Source organism: Eschrichtius robustus, chromosome 1, assembly GCF_028021215.1.
Source record: "Eschrichtius robustus isolate mEscRob2 chromosome 1, mEscRob2.pri, whole genome shotgun sequence".
NCBI lineage: Eukaryota > Metazoa > Chordata > Mammalia > Artiodactyla > Eschrichtiidae > Eschrichtius > Eschrichtius robustus.
The window spans coordinates 114,722,342-114,743,882 of record NC_090824.1 but is presented as its reverse complement, the minus strand read 5'-3'; the positions used below and the strand labels follow the sequence as shown (position 1 = coordinate 114,743,882).

Genomic DNA, 21,541 nt, shown 5'->3' with positions numbered 1-21,541 from the left:
GTTGTCTCCTTTCACTCTAAATGTGTCATTGTTTTGGACAAAGAATTTTATGTTCACCCTAGTTATTAGCCATTCTGTTGTCCTGCTAGTGCACTCAAATCTTGTCTTCCGTTAACTTGTATTTTATTCTGTATTTAGCTAGCTTAAATATAACTCAAGGCAGACAATTTGCCCCAGCTGTGTTCTGTAGGATATTGCATCTAATATTTTATAATTTATGTGGACTCTTATACTAAATCAAGGGATTGACAACACGGAATGTTTGCTTTGATTTGGTACAAAACACCTGGACTTTGTTTCAGAAATTCTTGATTTCTAAAATGTTTCTACCAAAATGCACATATTTTAGCAAAAAAAAATTTTTATTCAAAGTCATCTGAATTCTTATGAACAGTGCCTTCTGTAATAAACTTTAAATTAGTGAATTACATAGTATAGGGATAAAATGTATACATAGTATAGGGATAAAAATTCATTAGAATTTACTGTTAAATATGATAAAACTTTGGACAGTTAGATTCCTTTCCCTCTCTTCTCCTGAAACAAATATTCATTGAGCACCTGCTATGTGCCTGGCACATATGTGGTGGAAATACAATCATGAGCAAGAACTAACATGATCTTTGCCCTATGGAACCTGTAGTCAAATGTAGTCTTTCCTGACTTTTTTTCCCTGAGTCAACAGACAAATCAGGACTGGAGGTTACCCTGTGCTGTTTTGGAAGAGGCGCAGGTGGGGAGTAGGGGAACTGGCCCAGAGGAAGAGAGTATCAGATGGCCTGCACAGACTTGTAGAACTTTGACGTTCCACTACCCTTTTCTATTTGTGGTTGTCTCAAATATTTTTGGTTTGAATATAGGGTATGTATGTATGTATTGGTTGTTCTGTTTTATTTCGTTTTTGAGAATAAGGAATGGAAATTTATTCTCAGTAAGTGCAGGTTTCAATTGAGGTGCTTAGTTCATGAGGCCTTGTTGATTTTCCCCTCTAGGCGATGCAACTAAAACCTTCCTGGTCTAAAAGGTTAGAAACTATTAAGGTATGCAAAGTATAAGTACTTTGCACTGGCTTGCTGGGTAAAATAATTGTGTAAACTGAAATTGTATTGAAAATGGAAAGCTTTGACAGGTTGACTGTAGCATTTGTGTGAAGAAAAAGAAAACTCTCCCTCTACACAAAAAAGTGTATTTAGTAGTTACAGAATTCATACATTCTGGTGGTAAATCTCTAGCAGCTACTTCTTTCTCAAACTAGGTAAAACTTAATATCAGCCTTTAATATAGGCTTCCAAAGTCCATGTTGGTTGAATGTGATAAGGAAGAACCAAACACCTATTTGGGAAAATTAAGGGGGTGGTGGTAACTGAGAGGCAGTATCAAACGGAGCAGTAGGTTAAACATTTTTTTGACTGCCCACAAAGACAGCTGAAGTTGCTGCCCTATAACAACATTCCCTCCTCCTAAGCAAAACTCATTACTCAATCTTCCTCATGCAATGGTGGCTCATATTTTCTTTTTCCTGTTTCATTTAAAAAGAAAATGATAGTCCCAGCCCCTTAAATTGATTTCACATTTAGTCCTGCAGATTGTTTTAGCATTTAAAAGAACTAGAAAGACCTGGGTTAAAATTCTGGTTTTGTCACCTGCTCTATGTAAGTTTGATCAAATTACCTAACTTCTCTGAGCTTCAGTTTCCTCACTGGTTAAAATTGAGATAATAATAGTATTCACTTTATAGGTTTGTTGTAATGACATAACCTGAGTAAAGTGGTTGTATCAGGCACTTAATAAACACATAATCAATGGCTATTTTTATTCTCTCCAGAGTTTGTTAGCTTAGGGAATTGGGAGTGATAATAATGGTGAATCCTAATCAGAGGAAAATTAATTCAGTTTTAGATACATTAGAGTTTGCAGTGATACAGGTAGCCAGAAGAGTTCAGTTACATCATTTGGAAACAAGACTATATGAAATAGTCTGAAATTAGCAAAATTTTTAAAAATACAAGTAAATTATTAAAACTTTGAGGGCTTAGCAATTGAGTCTTAAAGCTACATGAGGTTGTCTTAATTCCACATAACTAATTTACTTTACTAGATTTTTGTTAACATTCTCCAAAATTTAAAATGCAGAATCTGTCATTTGTATGACTATTGGCATAATTAGTAGAGGTAATGACATTACCAGTGATGGCTAGTTGTGGGGGAAAAAACAAAAACAAAAAAAACCCAGGACTTGGAATTAAACCTGGGTTAGGTGATTCTGTTTCTTCATTCTTATTTCACAAAGTTGTGATCATCTAAGGGACAAGTAAATGTAAGATACATTATCTCCATGGAAATACTTTTACTAAAATATCATTTTATCAGAATAAAAAATCCTCGATTGGTTCTAGATTTTTAAGACTGAATCAAACGTACCATTCTTTATAATAGCAGAAGATTAACAACATCCCAGATCATATCTTTAAAGAAATATGGGTATAGGTAAAGGGAAACCCATGTGCATCCTGGCACATATTTTACTTAATAATGATGATAGGGGACTTCTCTGGTGGCGCAGTGGTTAAGAATCTGCCTGCCAATGCAGGGGATACAGGTTCAAGCCCTGGCCCGGGAAGATCCCACATGCCGTGGAGCAATGAAGCCCGTGCGCCACAACTACTGAGCCTGCGCTCTAGAGCCCAAGAGCCACAACTACTGAACCCGTGTGCCCCAACTACTGAAGCCCACACACCTAGAGCCCGTGCTCCGCAACAGGAGAGAAGCCACTGCAATGAGAAGCCTGCACACCACAACGAAGAGTAGCCCCTGCTCGCCACAACTAGAGAAAGCCCGTGTGCAGCAATGAAGACCCAATGCAGCCAAAAATTAATTAATTAATTAATTTTTTTAAAAAGAAAATAAATAATGATATTTTTATTAAGACCAAGTACTATAGGATATTAAAAATGGATTCTTATACCTGATCTTGATACTTATTATATCTGACTAGTGTGTGGATAAGATATTATTAGAGTGTTTGTCCAGTAGCTTAGATTATAAATAATCCCTGTTCTAGCTCATTTTAAACAATGTAGTATGAGTGATGCCAAAAAGCAGGCTAGAACATTTTCTTCTCTCCAAGATCTTAGATTTTGTAAACAAGGCTCCGCTCCTGGAACTAATGTAGGTCATCATAACCCCAAATCTTTTGAAAGATGAGAATCCCAATTAAGTCTCTCAGGTACATTTTAATATTTTAAAGTTAAGAAGTGTTTTAGCTCTTAAAAACACAGTATGTTTGGATTGTTGTTTGGCCACTTGGCTTATTGGTACCACGTCATAATAAGTACACATCACTGGATAATCATTTCAGCAATAATGATCACTAGAAATCTCCATGTGAGTGGAAATTAATATAGCTTTTTATGGCTTAATTTATCCCAGTAGTGACCTGACAGCATAATTTTTGAATAAAAACTCTGATTTAATTAGAAAAACCATAAATTTCCCTAATTCCCAAAACTGTAAAATTTAGTTTTGTTTAGTCTTTCTTGCAAATAAGTTAGTGAGCTGTGAAATGTGTTGTCAAAGTGACATCATTTAACAAACTTAAAAAATATCAGTGTCATAAAAATCTGTTTTTGGTAGTCAAGATTTAAATTTTATCCCCACTGTTATTAATATGGAATACTACTGATGTATTGCCCATTATTTGTTGGTATGTGTATGTGTGTATGCATGTACATTTGCTCTTTAGTAACATATTATAGAGCTGATGTTTGCAAAAGCAAAGAGGAAACTTAAATTGCTTGAGAGCAAGTATTGGACTAGATGGATCATAACTCTTAGAGAAATTATTACTCCCACTTTACAGATGAAGAAATAGACTGAGGGAGGTTAAATAATTTGATAGCACAGCTTGTTAAGTGGGAAGAACTTGAACCCTAGACTGTCTGGCTCTTCTCCATTATGTCTTGCTGCTTTAAGGGATCTTTTCAGTAATTACACTGGATTTTGTGCAAACATGTTTACTGTGCCGACCCCTAGAAGACTGACCACCAGGGATGACAATATCCTATTTGTGTAGCATTTTGCTGTTTTCAAAATAATTGTTTCTTGTCCTATTTGATCCTGACAACATACCAATATTGCAGGCAGAAAAAAAAGAAAAGAAAAGGGAAAAAAAAAAAAAAAGGATTCCTCACTTAGACGTCAGCAATTTCAGAGAAGTGCTTAAGATCACAAAGCTCATTAGTGGTAGAGTTTAGACTGGAACCCAGATCTGTGGTTCCTGGTTCAATGTTCATTTCTATAATACTCCCTTTATACTTTCTCTGAATCAGGTATGTGTTCTGTGATCATAAAGTAGTGAAGTTTCACAGATTGAATCTTTTATTGTGTCTTCACTATAGCTACAGCCTGGCTCCCTGTTTAGCAGTCAAATCCTGTTTTTCTGTTTTATGAGTAGTGTATCAATGACAGTTCTGAGGTGTAATGGGGCTGTAGTGGTGGTTATTGAATGAGTAATAAGTGGAAAATGTTAACTTGAGATTTCTGTATTTAAACTTTATTCTTATGTGATGCCATATTTATCTTATAGAAATGTAATTATGAAAGGAATTGTTAGGAGCACACATATTAGATTTAGGAAGACCTACTTCCTGGCTTTGCCCACTTAGTTCTGCTTACTTGGGCAGGTTACAAGCCGGTTTCCTCATCTGTTAGGATACTTAACTACCACAGAGTCAGAGGAGATGAGCATGTAAAGAAGTTAGCACCATGCCTGGCCCATGGGCCTACATATATAGCAGCTATGTAATCATTACCTTTGAAGGGTTCTTTTTTTCTTCTAGCACTATATCTTTTTGTTTAAAAACTGTCCAAGCTAGCATGGTTATCTCTAAGGTATCTTAAAAGTAGATAGTTCCCAATTATTTCTGCTAACAGAGGACACAAATGATCTGAAACAGTTGATAATTCAAATTTTTCCATTTTATATTTGGAATATGTACCTTAAAAAACTCTTATGGAAGATCTGCTTTCCTATTTATTTCCTTACATTAGTATAATATAAATAATTTATATTTCTTGAGCTGGTCTATGGAGAGTACAATTATGACCACGCTGGGCAAAAAGGGAGTTTTTCATGGTTGAGTGTTGAGAATTGAGAACCTGAGACTAGCACTTAGTATAGCATTTTATATTATTCAGATTCTTTTTTTTTTAGGCTGTGCTGGGTCTTTGTTGCTGCGTGCAGGCTTTCTCTAGTTGTGGCAAGCGGGGGCTACTCTTCATCGCGGTGGCTTCTCTTGTTGTGGAGCACAGGATCTAGGCGCGCAGGCCTCAGCAGTTGTGCAACGTGGGCTCAGCAGTTGTGGCTCGCAGGTTCTAGAGCGCAGGCTCCGTAGTTGTGGCACACAGGCTTCGTTGCTCCGCAGCATGTGGGATCCTCCCGGACCAGGGCTCGAATCCCTGTCCCCTGCCTTGGCAGGCAGATTCTTAACCACTGCGCCTCCAGGGAAGTCCTATTCAGATTCCTAACTTGTAGACTGTTGAGATTATTTATAGCTTTGTGTACCAAGATGAACCAGGAAAAAAAGCAAGCATTCTTCAGAGTTACATAAAGTGCCATTTTGAAATTTATTTACCATTTAGAAAACTGGTAGCAGAGGAAGCATTTCACTAAATAAATCTCTTGGTTGGATTTTACTTTTTAAGGTGGCATATCTCTTGGAGTTCATTTTATTCACTTATAATTACATATTTCTGATTAAAGTTAATATTTTTTCAATAAGTTCTCTTTGTATATGTTAATCAGTAGTTTTAGATTATAGAAACAGGCTAACATTAGCCTTTAATTAAAAAGTTTAAGAATTCTAACTGAAAGGAAGTATTCTAAAACAATTTAGAGATTATATATTCTTTTTTTCAAAGATATAGGAAGAAGTTAATTTTGAATTATAAAGTTATTCATCCAAAAATTTTAAAAAATTTATTTCCTTTGACTTCTAGTTGTATGACTTGAGTAAATAAACATTTAGAGCTGATTTTCTTATTTGAACAATGCAGATAATGATACTTGTATTTACCTCCCAAGGTTATGAAATCAAATAAAATAGTATGTGGAATATAAATCAGGCATGGTGTTAGGTAAGCAATAATGTAGACAGATGTAGTACCTCCCTTTAAAGCACTTACAATGTCGTGGAGGAGAATGTCCAACCAGTCTTTTTGCAAATAATTATTTAACATTCTGTGAGCTAAGTACTAAGAAAAAAGTACAGGGAGCCTGAAACTAGTCTTGGCTCACAGAAAGCTGCCCCGGGGAAGAGAAATTTAATGGAGGCTTATCAATGGAAGGGGTTGTGGGAGACCAGTCCTAGCAAAAGAAGAATAGTATTTGCAAAGACCCTAAGTTTTGAAGAAACTTAGTAACCAAAAAAGCAGTCTGGCTGGCCAAGAGCACCTTTTAGCCTTCACAGTCGTCCTGTGAGTAAACTCCATTTTATAGATAAAAAAACTGAAGCTCAGAGTAGTTTAGTAATTTGTATAGTGTCTTACTGTTTGTAAATGGCAGATTCATATTTTGAACCCAGGTTGGTCAGCCTGACTCCAGCGTCCTTGTTCTCTCTACTATGCCATTCTTTCTCCGAGTCACTTAGCTCCGAGGTTATTGTGCTCCTAAACACATCTTCTCTCTTGTTATTTCTCAGAGGGCTTAGCAGCTCTCCCTCTGGCTAATTGTGGAGCCAAGGATCAGGTTCTTTCCTTACACTAAGGTAATAATAAGATTTAACTCTTACGGGTTATATCTCTTGTTTGTATACTGTAGAGCTCCAGAGATCCTAAAAGCTTTTTCAAGGGTAGGAATTCTGTAGATTCTGGGGCTGATATGAAACTGCAGTGTTGTTTGTAGCCTCTCATTTAAAAATAGCCTCATGGTGCTCATGGGGTGCTTTAATAGTGCCAACATTTCCATCAGCCTCTCTGCCCTACCCCCAAGACACTCCACATAAACAAAGATCTGAGTAATAAACAGTATGCTTCTGCTGTTGCCTCTGCCTACTCCCACAAACCCCTCCTGTATAGAAATCCTAATGCCACCACTAATAATGCATTTTATTAGAAGAATGCAAATTAAAAGGGTTCCATTGCTTTAAAAGTTTGAAAAACACTATCCTAGCTTGTGTGAAGTTCAAGGGAAATATTTCCTAAATGAGGAATTTTTCTGATTCTTCATATCTGTTTATCTCCTACTACACTTGCATTGACTCCCCCAAACATCTTCTTAAATTGGGGATGGATTTTTGTTTTTGTTCTTAAAGCTTGTAGAGATAGTGTAGATTGGTACATTGAAGCCCAGTACTTGAAACCTAGGGGTAAAAAAAATTCCTATGCCTTCCTGTCTCCAGATACTTTTATGATAGAGAAAATAAATTAATCCAGGCTCAGTGTCGTTGTTTTATATTTTATGTCATTGTCGTTTATGTAAGAAGAGATATTATTAATGCAGATACCTAGTTAAATCTTTTCTTGTTGTCAAGAGTTTACTAAGCAATTATTTTTTCCTTTTAAAATCTTTTTCTAAGCAATCTGTTAACCTCAATTTTTCATGCCCTCTTAAAAGGCACTGCATAAATTTGAGGGAGGACTATTTTTAGGCCCTGTCTCATTTTAACTATCTAACTGGTCCTGCGTGCTTTTCTTGGAATTTGTGAACTTTGTTGTAAAGTAATTCATAGTTCTAGGTAGATGGAGTTTGATGCTTTATCCTAATTGTCGAAAATTTTTGTATTCTTTGTTTTCAGAGGGTTTCACTTGGTAGAGCCTGATTTACTTGAAATGCGAAGTAATAAATTGATTCCCTCCACCACCCCTCTTTGTCCTCAGTTTTATGTGAAACACTGACTGAAGTAAATGTTTGCCCTTTGAATTTCTCTCCTTTTAAAAGCACCCAGAGACGCACATTTTAGGGGCTCATGCTAGAATACTTTGTCATTATCGTTCTACTGCTCTTTCCTTTCACGTTGCCTAAACACGGCTGAGTTGGTAAGAGGAGCAAAGACAACAAGATAGCGCTGCCAAGCAGACAGGAAGCTGTAGTGGACCTAGCGAGCAGGGGCGGCAGAGCATATCCTCCATCCAATCAGCTGTGAGTGCTGTTGCTATGTGAGCTCTTACTCTGCTGCCTTTGTGAAAAACCTTACACAGAGGGAAGCGGAATCAGCACCCACTGCTGAACATTTGTTTTAACCACTGCAGACATCTGGATCCCTCAGTTACTGACTGTATAGCTATTGACAGCCAGAAGGCAACTTATTTTATACAAGGATTCCAGTATGGTTTTCAGTGGAAACAAAGGGCTTCACAGAGAAGGTGTGTAATGAAGTGTTTTCAACGGCTTTATTTTTAAGCTTCCAATTTTCTGTAGCTGTTTACAGTTGTAGTGTTTGCGTGGATTTTTAATAAATAGGTCTAGGAAAATGATCTCAGGTTGAAAAACATTGAACTTAGGGAATTTTCTTTAGCTTCATATAGCCTGTTTTCTTTGAACAGCATTGCTTAAAAGATTACTAAAATGCTGATCTGAACAATGAATAGGGAGAAAAGAAACCAAAATACAATATGCTTACTTTAATGGGGAAAAAATATGATAAAAATGAGAAAACTGGGAAGAGAATGAGGTTTAGACAGAAGTATTAATTGTACTTGGGGGCAGGAGGTGTTTTTAAAATAAAAGCTGTTAAGGAGAATGTATTTAATATAAGTTACGTATTTTTAACTGAAATTCATTGTTTCTGAATTTGACAGAGATTGTCAGAATTTAGCTTAGTGAGAATTTTGACATACTTTTGACATGGTGTCTTTCTATAAAGGATTTGTGAAGATGCTACCTCAAATTGTATATAACCTCTTAATTATTTGATCTGTTGACTAGTACTTCTCAGTTCAGATAAAGGATAGTAGTAAAATCCAACTGCAAAGGTAGTGGCATGTTCTATTAAATGTCCATATAGAAAACTGAAAAAATAAAGGATTTTGAAGACAAACTAGAAATGTTTAAGATAATATTTTAAAATTAAAGTAAACCTTAATTAAATATAATAATTCCATATCTGACTTAGTTAATACTGCAGATATAGTACAGTCTTATTAAATTGAACCTAATTCAATATTTGTAATAATTGAACAGAATGTGGGTTACAGTTTATGAGATCTGGAAAAGCCAGTTTATCCAACTAATTATAGGCAAGTTTTAAAATATCTTAGATATAAAGAAAAGTTTTACATAATTTCAAATACTGTGAAATTATATTTTACATAGTTGATTTAATGATTCTTTTAAATTAATTAAAGCAGAACAGAATACTAATTAGTATATTGCCCATTTATGAACAATTTTCTTTTGCTTATCCAGTTTCACCCGGTTGTGTAAGTGGCTCCTTTTTAATTCACTAGGTAATTTATGTCTGAATAAAATTAATATAATATAAATTCCAAGTTAATAGTCAAGCTTTATTTTTTATCTCTACAAATGATATATTTTGGAATAGGATTGGTTTTGATATTGTTGTTCTCTTCAAGAAGTGCTTGTCATTAAGAAGGGGTAGCATTATTTGATAAGAGAGGAGAGATATATCTTTTCTTGAAAAGAACTCAAAATACATTTCATGCTTTTGCGCCCATTACTGATCATTTTTAAAGATACATATATATTTATAGTAAGTTAAGGATTTCAAATAGTAGATGAAAATTTACAAAATAAATTGGCCTTAAACGTTAAAAAAGTGTTTTATGTGAACCTACATGTTGCTAAACTTTAAAAGACTGGCATTTCTTAGTTTTTTCAGTTCGTTACGTGTACCCCCAAACTTGAACTTGATAGGAGTTATAAAAATTATGGCAAAATAAGGAAAGCTATTATATTTTCTGGACTTGGTGGCCTTCGCAATATAAAGTACTCATTTGCAGAAGAAGAGCTATGAGAAGGGCAGGGATGGGAGGCAGAGGCATGCTGAGTAGACCCAAGTTCATCAAATGTAGCTCTAACCACATGGAAGTCAATCTAGTTATTTCCATTTTTTTTTAGCTATCACTCTCATCAATTACTATTTTATTTTTTAATTATACAACCACAAAAACCAAAATGTTGCTTGAATTGGTTTACTACTCCCTTCCCCTTGGTTTATTTCTTAAGAATTAACAGACTTTCCAAGAGCAGGATGATTTCATTCATATGCTGCAAAAATAAAGGTACATGATATTGGCAAGAAATTTGGATCTACTGTTGTGTCACACAAAAGCTTTGCCTTTTGTTGCAGGAGGAATAGTCTTGGCAGAATCCCAGATTTTATTCCTGGGCTCAGCACCTAAAGATGGTTCTTACATGTCTCACACATCTGAAAGTTCCTCTGGTCAAGGCTAGTGACATTGCTAGCATATTTCAACTCTTTGAATTTATCTATTATTTGACAATAGAATTTTAATTGTCTTATTCTGTGTCAAATCTTTAAATTAACTATACTTCTTTGTACTTGAAAATAGAAAAATACTTCAGTTCTCAAAAATAGTGATTACTTTTTTCTCTTAGCCACTTGATACAATAGCAAATAGAAGTTCTTATATTTATCAGATGCAGTGTGATTGCTGTAACATTTTATTTTAAATAAAATAATTTTTTTTGTTTATTCTTAAATCACCAGGCAATAATATGAAAATAGTATTTCATTATAGTTCTTCAAAAAAAAGTTCTGTAATTTAAAATTTCAGGCTGGGAAGGGGTAACAATCTGAGTAATTTCTTTTTCTTTTGGTCTTTTGTGAAAAATCATTCCTACAGCAAGTATTATCCCAAACGTTTGATTCCTACATGTATGCTCTAAGTGCTCTATGTTTCTTTGACTCCTTCTCACAGAAATTCCATCACTTGTTCATGTTCTGAATCCAAAAAAGATTTGATTATTATAGTCAGCTAGGCAGGGAAGTTTTGTCTTAACAACACTTTCTTTTTTAATGATTTTTTTTTTTTAACAAAAGTTTACTCTTAAATGTACAATAGGTTCCAAGACAACACTTCATTCTAGCTATAGGTGGCCACAGATGTTATGGCAGGGAATCCAGATGTTTAATCCAGATGTTTAAACAGGAATGGAATTAAGGATCATCATTGCCTCAGGCACAAGGAACAGCTTACTTTTTTTTTTTTTTGATAAGTAGACATATTTGATAATATCTGGTAGCAAATCTGGATTCTCATTTTTTACCCCTGCCCCCCACCCCTCCCCCGACCCCATAGATTGTTGTTGCTGCTGCTGTGTGCACATGTGTATGTGTGTGTGTTGTTCATTAACTTGCCTGGACACAATACGTGGAGTCTAGAAACAGCTTACTTTTTACCAGATTTCTTAATTCCACCTGTGGCCAGGGGGCCTTTCCCCGCGGCCTTCGTTTCTTAGCTCCTCGAGTTTCTTTTGCTCCTTCTTCTGTTTCTGCTTGAATGCCTTATCTTCCTCATCCATCTCCTTGGCTTGCATCTTGGGCTGCTTGAGGGGCTTCTTCTTCCCATTTTTGTGGCCCGACATGGCGCCTGCCGCCCCTTCCCCAGACCCTACCACCAGATGCCTCTTAACAACATTTTATCAAGCATTTTCATGTAGCAACAGTGCTGTTGCATAAACTATATTGCTTTTGCAAGAACATAGTAAATCTTTTTTTTTTAAATCTTCAGATGCCGTTGTATCTAAAATCAAAGACCCAAGTTTTAAAAACATAGTTGTTTACCGTATTGCTTGAATCTGATTATATAATCCTTTGTGATGAGGCTGAGTTGCAAGTGGTAGTATGATGACTGTTACTTGAGAAACTGGAAATGTTGCCTTGTTCTTCACTGGTCTCAATTTTACTCATTTAAAGACTTCTGAACATCAAAGGATTTGAATTATAAGGTTTATGATAAGCACAGGGACATTAAAATTATAAATTACAGGAAGTAGTCAAGATAGGGTAGAAAAAATAGCCCGGCCCTAAGAGTCATACATAGTTGGGCCTCAGATTTTGCTGTAGGCTTCTTGTCATCCAGAGTATGAAAGGGGAACTCCGCCAGTTATTTACAATCCCTGTTATTTACGTAATATTTTTTGCTAAATATTAACCATTCTCTTTTCTTTAAAATTATTCTACATTTTTAAATTCTGAGAATTTTAAGTATAGTTTTTATATTTTTCCTTTAAATTTCACATATGCAGATATACTTTTATGCAGATGTCTCAATTTACTTTATGACCCAGAAAGTCGTGGAAGTTTGGGGATTTGGGCAGAAGAAAGGGCAAGGCTGATAGGGAAGTATGTGACTAAACCTCTGAAGAAAGATAATAGTCAATAATGGCAAGGAAATAATGAGTAAATGGGAAGATAAATGAAGAAGAGAAGGCAGAAAAAAATTTGATGTAGTGTTATTTTTGGTGTGCGTGTGTGTGTGTGTGTGTGTGCGCACCGGTGTGTGCATACAAGTGCCCACAAGTGCTGGGCTGACTGACTAGAGTTGGTAAATCCACCGGGGATTTACTGGGCAGTAGCTCATTTCTGACTTTTCTTTTGAATTCCTCAACTAGGATTGGGCTAAGGGTGACCTTGTATTTACCACTCATTAATGACAAGGGACAAGCCAGCTGTCTGGAAGCCAGAAATTAAATATTGTCACATACATGATGAATGTAACTGTTTTGAAATATAAGAACTTACAGAATAAAAATATGGTGGTGTAGGGCTAAAATTTTAAAACTCAAACTTCTTAGCCAAAATGTTCAGAAAATGCTCTTTTGTCATTTTAATAAGTATACAAAATTTCAGGTTCTTTTCAACTGAGCACAGTATTTTCATTGCTTTGGGTGGTGATAATTTTAAGTTATTTTGGGAGAGAGGGTTAATCTGGGTTCCCATCCTGGTTTTCATATTTTCATCAAGTGCTAAGATTTTGTGATTCTTACATAAACTTTTATTTTAATAAATTTATTTATTTTTGGCTCTGTTGGGTCTTCGTTGCTGTGCGCGGGCTTTCTCTAGTTGCAGCGAGCGGGGGCTACTCTTTGTTGCGGTGCGCGAGCTTCTCATTGCGGCGGCTTCTCTTGTTGCGGAGCACCGGCTCTAGGTGCGCAACACAGGCTATTAGTTGCTCCGCGGCATGTGGGATCTTCCCGGACCAGGGCTTGAACCCGTGTCCTCTGCATTAGCAGGTGGATTCTTAACCACTGCGCCACCAGGGAAGCTCACATAAACATATTTAGTCTTCCAATTTGAAGATAAAGTTTAGCTTACTGAGGATTAGAGAACAAGCAAATGTAAAGAAAAGACAGTCTCTTGCAAGTGTACTCCATTTTTTCACTGTCAATGCATTCAGTGGTACAGCCCAAGTGGCTTCTGCATTGGGTCCAGAGACTATTTCACATCTAACAAAAAGGGTAGGAGAACCTTTTTAGAAATAAGTATCCTGATTTTACCTGATTGCATTGCATTGGTGTATTTGTTTACCTTAAATCATTTTTTTCTGAAAAATATCCACACAGAAATAGAAAAAAAAGATTGCTCTATGTCATTGTTTCTCATTTAGGGTACTAACCCTTCTGAGAATCTGCTGAAAAATATCAACCCTCTTGCTAGGAAAAAAATGCATCTGTGTATATACATACATAATTTTGTGAAAATATCCAGAGGTTCATAAATTCTCTTAAGAAATCTTGTTAAACATAATTTGCCTTTAGTCAGAGAATAAAAGCATTAAGTTTAGAGAACTGAGGTTTAAAACAAACTGGATAAGAACTTCAGGATATGTGTACAAGCAAAGTGTTAAGTGGTGAACATGGGATGCTGTTTTGTAACTTCTGAGGAGAGGGAAAATGTTCTAACATGTACTCCATACATTTAATACTCTTGCAAATGGATTTGTCCTAGGGAGTACCCCATATTCCTGCGCTGACTCCTATATTCTGGATGGGCTTCTGATAAAGAACCTAGTAAAAAAGGACCAGGCCTGGAATGTAATATCTAGGTCCCCAGCACCTACATATCATCTCTGAGTTGTAGACTGAGATAAGAGGAGACCTAGAAGACACCTCCTATGGCCTTAGGCTTTCACCTGGATGCTCTTCCAGAAATTGCTCTGCACTAGAGATGATAGGTCCACTGCAACGGATGTTACCTAATTCCATCTTTGTTCAAGAGAACTGAGCAGAACTGATCTTAGTGTGTATGCACAAGTTTTCAACTCTTAATTAAAAACAACTCTCTATCCACTTTTTATTTCTGCTGGAGTTTTAAGGTTCACACATACCAGCACACAGTCAGTGGAAAATATGAATGTTAAGAGTACTTAGAAGTAGGAGTCATGCATGTGGTAGAGGGAAGGAGGTTGAAAGGACAGAATGTATTTTTGGGGACCAGCCTATGTTGTAACCATATTCCCACGAGATAAAAATGTAAGAAAGACTAAATTAGGTTAAGCTTGAGAGTAATTTTGGAAAGTTATGTGCCAGTTATCTGGGATTAGTAAAGCTGGAACAAAACAAAACAGAACTAGAATAGTGGATTGTTGCTTTTTTAGCACAGGGTCATCTTTTGAGTGTATAGCTAAATCTAGAACTTGTGGTTTTGAGAGACAGGACTTTGTTTCCTTTTCTTTTTTATAAATTTATTTATTTTATTTTTGGCTGCGTTGGGTCTTCGTTGCTGCGCGTGGGCTTTTCTCTGGTTGCAGCGAGCAGGGGCTACTCTTCGTTGCAGTGTGCAGGCTTCTCATTGCGGTGGCTTCTGTGGTTGTGCAGCACGGGCTCTAAGCACATGGGCTTCATGGTTGTGGCACACAGGCTCAGTAGTTGTGGCGCACAGGTTTAGTTGCTCCATGGCATGTGGGGGTCTTCCCGGACCAGGGCTTGAACCCATGACCCCCTGCATTGGCAGGCAGATTCCTAACCACTGCGTCACCAGGGAAGCCCAGGACTTTGTTTCCTTTTGTGGCAGCATTTTCTCAGCTTTTTGTCCCACGGTTCTTTCTGCATGTGGTGTGGAGTGATAACACCCATATAATCAGGAATATTCCTACAAAAGTGGAAAGGACAGTATTTTCTACTTGAGGATTTTCAGGCCCTGAAACAGTGGTGAATTAGGGTTAATGGTTTACACAGAGCACAGATAAATTAAACAATAGGGTCAGTGCAAGTAAGAAGGAAATGAATAAAATCTGTGTAGCTCTAAGTTTGTGCCCGTGCATCTATGATACGTGGCTAAAAGCACAGTTCTGGCAACCTGAACTTAAGGAGGCGAAACAAAAGAACACCTCAGTAACACTGACTAGGTCTAATTCTTTCTTTCTTTTTCTTTTTTTTTGGCCATGCCACACAGCATGGGGGATCTTAGTTCTCCCACCAGGGATCGAACCCGTGCCCCCTGCAATAGAAGCACCGAGCCCTAACCACTGGAACACCAAGGAATTCCCTAAGTCTTTCATTTTAAATATCAAGCCTTCTGGGAGCTTTTTCTGATATCTAAGACTGAGTTCCCACCTAAGCATTCTAGTAACACCTTTATTATCTATCAGGCATCACCCCGAAGTAGACTTATCTGAATGTGCTCCGTAAGACTGTCCTCTACTTGAAGGCATTCTCCCATTGCCTTCTGGAGAAGAGCTGGATTTCACTTGAATCGTTTGACATGTAGATACTTCTTTTTTCCACTCGTACCTTGTAGCCAGTCTTTAAATTACTTAAAATACAGTTTTCTTTCTAGAGCTTAAGTTGCCCCCAACTCATCACATGAGCAGTCAGTAGGTTGGTATGATGAATTCTCTGTTACCCCTTAAAAGACTGTTGAGATCTAGAAATTCCAATGACCAATATGGAAATCAGAATTCAGAAAGTACGCTCTCTTTTTTATTTTTTAAAAAGTAAATGTTTTTGCCCTGGGCTAGAGATGTGGTGATTACCTAATGCAATTTCTTTATTTTAAAAACAAATATTTCCTTGTCCCGTTTAAGAAAATTATATATTAAGGGCATTAAAAAAAAAAACTCACAAAAACTATTTCAGTGCAAAATGTCAAATCCAAGAGAAGAATAAAATGATAGTTATCTGGAAAGGGTAACAGCAAGCCTTTATCACTTTAACCAGAAATAAGCTGAAATGGGCAGAAAACAAAATATGATGGAACATTAACCATTCAGTATTTCAACAAGTGTTTGAGAGCTTCTTCATGCTAAGTGCTGTGCTGGGTAACTGTAAGAGAGTTGGTCCGTGTTCTCATGGAGCTTAGTGGGTTAGAGAAAAAAGGCAAATAGTGATTTATTTTTATCTGTGCTAAGTTTTAGGAAAGAAAAGCATAAGGTACAATGAGCTCTTCTCCTAAAAACAATAAAACATCATGGGACCAGATGAGCTGGGATAAGACCTAGTGAAGAATTGTGTATTTAAGCTGAACTAGAGCTCATTGCATTATTTCATACCCTGTCCTTTTTTTTTTTTTTTTAACATCTTTATTGGAGTGTAATTGCTTTACAGTAGTGTGTTAGTTTCTGCTTTATAACAAAGTGAATCAGCCATACATATACATATATCCCCATATCTCCTCCCTCTCGCATCTCCCTCCCACCCTTCCTATCCCACCCCTCTAGGTGGTCAAAAAGCACTAAGCTGATCTCCCTGTGCTATGCGGCTGCTTCCCACTAGCTATCTATTTTACATTTGGTAGTATTTACAAGTCCATGCCACTCTCTCACTTCATCCCAGTTTACCCTTCCCCCTCCCCATGTCCTCAGGTCCATTCTCTATGTCTGCATCTTTATTCCTGTCCTGCCCCTAGGTTCTTCAGAACCATTTTTTTTTTTTTTCAGATTCCATCTATATCAGTTAGCATACGGTATTTGTTTTCCTCTTTCTGACTTACTTCACTCTGTATGACAGACTCTAGGTCCATCCACCTCACTACAAATAACTCAGTTTCGTTTCTTTTTATGGCTGAGTAATATTCCATTGTATATATGTGCCACATCTTCTTTATCCATTCATCTGTCGATGGACACTTAGGTTGCTTCCATGTCCTGGCTATTGTAAATAGAGCTGCAGTGAACATTGTGGTACATGACTCTCTTTGAATTATGGTTTTCTCAGGGTATATGCCCAGTAGTGGGATTGCCGGGTCATATCATACCCTGTTCTTTTAATCTGTAGAACTTTGACCAAGTGGTAAAGTTAAATTTTTAACTTCATAGGAGTAGAGATTGTTAGAAAATGTAATTTTAAAAACCCATGCACGAGTGTAACAAACAAATCTAATTTTGAATGAACTTAATAGCAAATTCTTTATGAAGAAAATTTTAAAACTCTTCCAAAGAATATTTTAGAAGGCTTGTGTAAATGGTGAGATTTGAACCTTTAAAATGCAGTTTTTAAAAAGTTAGTTGAAGTGATTTTTGAGTCACTAGCTATAATTTTTGGGACTCATTGGTAAATTAGTGGGGTATCAAGAATGGAAAAGCAGTAAGAGTATTAGGAGAGTTGGAGCACAAAGGATGAATCACCTCCTTACCACAAAGTTTTTCCATGGTGTGGCTTTAAAAATACTGGAATAGTTGGAGAGAAGGATTAAAACAACTGAGGTGGGGCTATGAGGCTTGCCAGGAGGGGAGTGCTGGAAACAAGAAATTATAGTGATTCAGTGGAATACGGAGGGGTGGGATATCTTGATGTGGCTATGGGAGAGAATAAGATCAGGTGAGCCAGACCATTGGATGCCTAAAGGGCAGTAATGACAGAAGAGGTTTAAAAAAGTTAGATAGCGTCCTTTTTTACCTCATCTCTCATTGCTTCTCTTTATGAAACCAATGCTCTGGCCAAACTGGGAATGGTGAGGGATCAGATATGGGAGATTGTTAATAGAAGCAGTCAGACTTTACTTATTGGAGACGGGAGAAAGGGAGGAGGCATAGAAAATTCTAAGATTTTGAGTCACAGAAAGCAAAAACAGCTGTAGTTGGGACAAGTTTTGTACTCTGACCAGCACCCCCATGATTATTTTTAGTTTGTGGTAGGCTAGATGTACCAGGATCAGTCTGTGCTTGTGGACAAAGTGGTACTGACAGCAAATGGGATGATAGTATTTTATAACTCCAAAAATTGGCACATGTAGAATCAGATATTATTTAAATTGGAAGGGGCCATCTAGTTTCACATTCCTTCATTTTACAAGTGAGTTTGCGTTTAATTGACCTTTCCCAAAGTCTTGGAACCAGTTCATGACAAAGCTGAAATTAGAATCCAGATCTTCTGGCTTCTAGTATAGCATTTTCATACTTTTTGCAAGTTACTATAAAATTTTTTTCATTTGTTTTCTGTTTTATTGAGAGATCTGTCAATTTCAAGATCTGTTACAAGTATAAATGTTGGTGTTAAGATTTATTTAGCTATCAAAATTTAGGTAAAAGATGTAAGTTAAATATGGAATTAAAGCATATTGGCAAGCTTATCTTCTAAACAGATGATTTTGGAATAATATAACAATAAATAATTGCTTGATGATAATAGCTGTGCTCGACTGATGATAGTTCTAATTGTGTGTATACTGGCTGAACTAAAACCAGTTTAATCTGGTTCTAGGAACTATCCTGTACTTGGCTGATTGAAGTTGACAATAATGACCACAGAGTTATCCAATAAAACGTTAATTAAAAGCATTACATTAGCATTAAATCCCCCTGCTTGATCATTATCTTTATCAAAGGATACTGTCTTTGGCAGAGTTACCCATTTTAAAGGGGAAATAGAGCAATATGAAACTGCCTTTGAGGAAGAAAAAATTAGAGAGAAAAAAGTATTGTTTCTTTTCTTACCAACCTTATATAGCAAGGTGATATCTTTACAATAGCCATTTACAACTAAACTGCAACCTCCATTAAAAATAATTGATCTCCCCACGTTTGCACAGAGGTTAATGAATGAATCCACTTGAACAAACAAATGGTTAAAAGGGTGGCATTGTCTCCCTGCTTCAACTGGTTGGATCACTGTAGGAACCAGTGGGTATTCTTTCTTGGTGCTATTACATCATCTCATTTTCTTTTTGGCAAGCTATCTTTCTCATTGACTTCTGGTCCATTGCCCCCTTTTTTTAAGAATTGGCAGTTTTCCACTTTTGTGGAACATGGTCTCTACCGGTAGACTCCCTATCATTGCTCCTTCAAATGATAGATGAGTTTCTCAGGCTGATTGAAGTGGGAGCATTGGAGAGAGAAAGAGGAAGAACCCCCAGAGAACTGTAGTTGGGCTCTTGGTTACTATTCACACAGGGCCTGAAGTCAAGTAGTTTTCAGGGTAGTAGTAGTGGTTCCCAAAGATTGGTCCTCAGACCTGTGCTAGTCTAACATAAGCTTTTCATTTGTCCATGGCAAAGATGGCAGCCTTTCTCAAGAGAGACCCCTTTGTCTGGATCATGACTGTTAAATTTTTGTTATTTCTTTTATGAAATGATGGTGAAAGTAAAAAGATAGATAGATAGTATTTTTTTCTTTCTAATTTTGCTTTTAAGAAGTAAAGTATTTAAAAATCTTCAGAAGCTTTAGAGAGCTTATTTTAGCAAACTTTAGCAAACTTATTTTAGTTTTTTATATTGTCTTTGTTTCAGATCATCTTTATATCAGTTTATACATTATTGAAAAAAGTCTTAAACATAAAATTGTATGTATTGCTGTTTAACTTAATGGATTTTGAGTGCATTTTTCTAAATAATATAATTATTTTAATGTCTGTTGGATATTCCATCATGTTGACATAACATCACTCAAACCATTTTTCACAGATAATTAAAAAATTTTTTTTTAACTTTACTATTATAGTAGATAAAACATGGATTTTCAGTATGGTTTTAATTGGTATTTCTTTGATTAAACATCCTCTCTAGAGAGAGTAAACATTCCTCTCTATGTGGTTACTCTTTTTATTTCACCTTATGTGAATTCTTTCTCTTTTCAACTTTTGAAATAGTAAGTTTAATTAAAATAGCATATAGAATAATGTAATATAAATAGGAACACTTTGTCAACCATATAGTATAGAAATATTTTCCATTCTTTTTTAAAATAAATTTATTATTAATTTTTGGCTGCATTGGGTCTTTGTTGCTGTGCACGGGCTTTCTCTGGTTGCGGCGAGTGGGGGCTACTCTTCGTTGCGGTGCGCGGGCTTCTTGTTGCAGAGCACGGGCTCTAGGCGCACGGGCTTCAGTAGTTGTGGCATGCAGGCTCAGTAGTTGTGACTCGCAGGCTTAGTTGCTCCGTGGCATGTGGGATCTTCCCGGACCCGGGCTCGAACCCGTGTCCCTTGCGTTGGCAGGTGGATTCTTAACCACTGCACCACCAGGGAAGTCCCCTTCTACTTTTTACCTTTAAGAAATAGAAAAAGAAATATATAAAATTTAGATTTAAAACATTTTAATCTGCCAATATTTTCCTTTGTGTGTATTTTTCTCTTTTCAAGCTGAGAAAGGTCTCGTTATTCCACAGGTCAAATAAATACATATTGAATATTCTGCTAGTTTTCCCCGTTAAAATTTAGATATGATTCTTTTTACCTGTGAGGTAGTTATTTTGATGTATGGTCTAAAGTGCTATTTCTCAAAGTATGATTCAGAGATCACCTGCATCAGAGGCATAGAGCTTTCTTATTAAACGTGCAGACCTCCTGAGTCAGAATCTCTGGGAGTAGGACCTGGGAATATACATTTTCTTTTTTTTTTTTTCTAATTTTATTTATTTATTTATTTACTTATGGCTGTGTTGGGTCTTCGTTTCTGTGCGAGGGCTTCCTCCACTTGCGGCAAGCGGGGGCCATTCTTTATCGCGGTGAGCGGGCCTGTCACTATCGCGGCCTCTCTTGTTGCGGAGCACAGGCTCCAGACGCGCAGGCTCAGTAATTGTGGCTCACGGGCCCAGTTGCTCCGTGGCATGTGGGATCTTCCCGGACCAGGGCTCGAACCCATGTCCCCTGCATTGGCAGGCAGATTCTCAACCGCTGCGCCACCAGGGAAGCCCAGGATTTGTGATTATGTTGGGCGTACCAGGATAATCCAGGGACCTCTCCCCCACCATCTCAAGATTAACTTAATCACATCCTCAAAGTTCCTTTTCAATGTAAAGTTACATATACACAGGTTCCAGAGATTGGGACATGGACATTTTTGGGGGGGTCATTACTCTGTCTACCATAATACTTAGAAAAATTAAAATTTGAGAAACACTGGTGTATGGTAGATACTCAATATTCTTCCCTTAATCACTCTCTATATATTTGAACTGTTATTAAATAATATTGTTCTGTCTTGGAAAGTTTATATAAGATAGAGGTCTTAAAGTTTTATATATAATTAGTCATTTTAGGAGTTCTCTATTTCAGTAGTCTTTTAAAAAATATCTAGCAAAGTAAAAAGTTGGTAATCCTCTAGTTTTTATGGTAGGTATTTCTTATCTGTGATTTTAAAAGCCTTTAAAGGCATGTATCTTTATTTGAGTCTCACTGCCCCCT

At 36.6% G+C, this 21,541-nt stretch overlaps 1 protein-coding gene and 1 pseudogene across 4 annotated transcripts in view; one reads left to right on the top strand and one right to left on the bottom strand.

Annotated features, from left to right (window-relative positions):
* ATOSA (atos homolog A) overlaps window positions 1–21,541 on the top strand; it is an 86,331-nt gene that overhangs the window by 15,199 nt on the left and 49,591 nt on the right. The window lies entirely within an intron of this gene.
* On the bottom strand, window positions 11,371–11,566 carry LOC137759684 (translation machinery-associated protein 7-like; annotated as a pseudogene).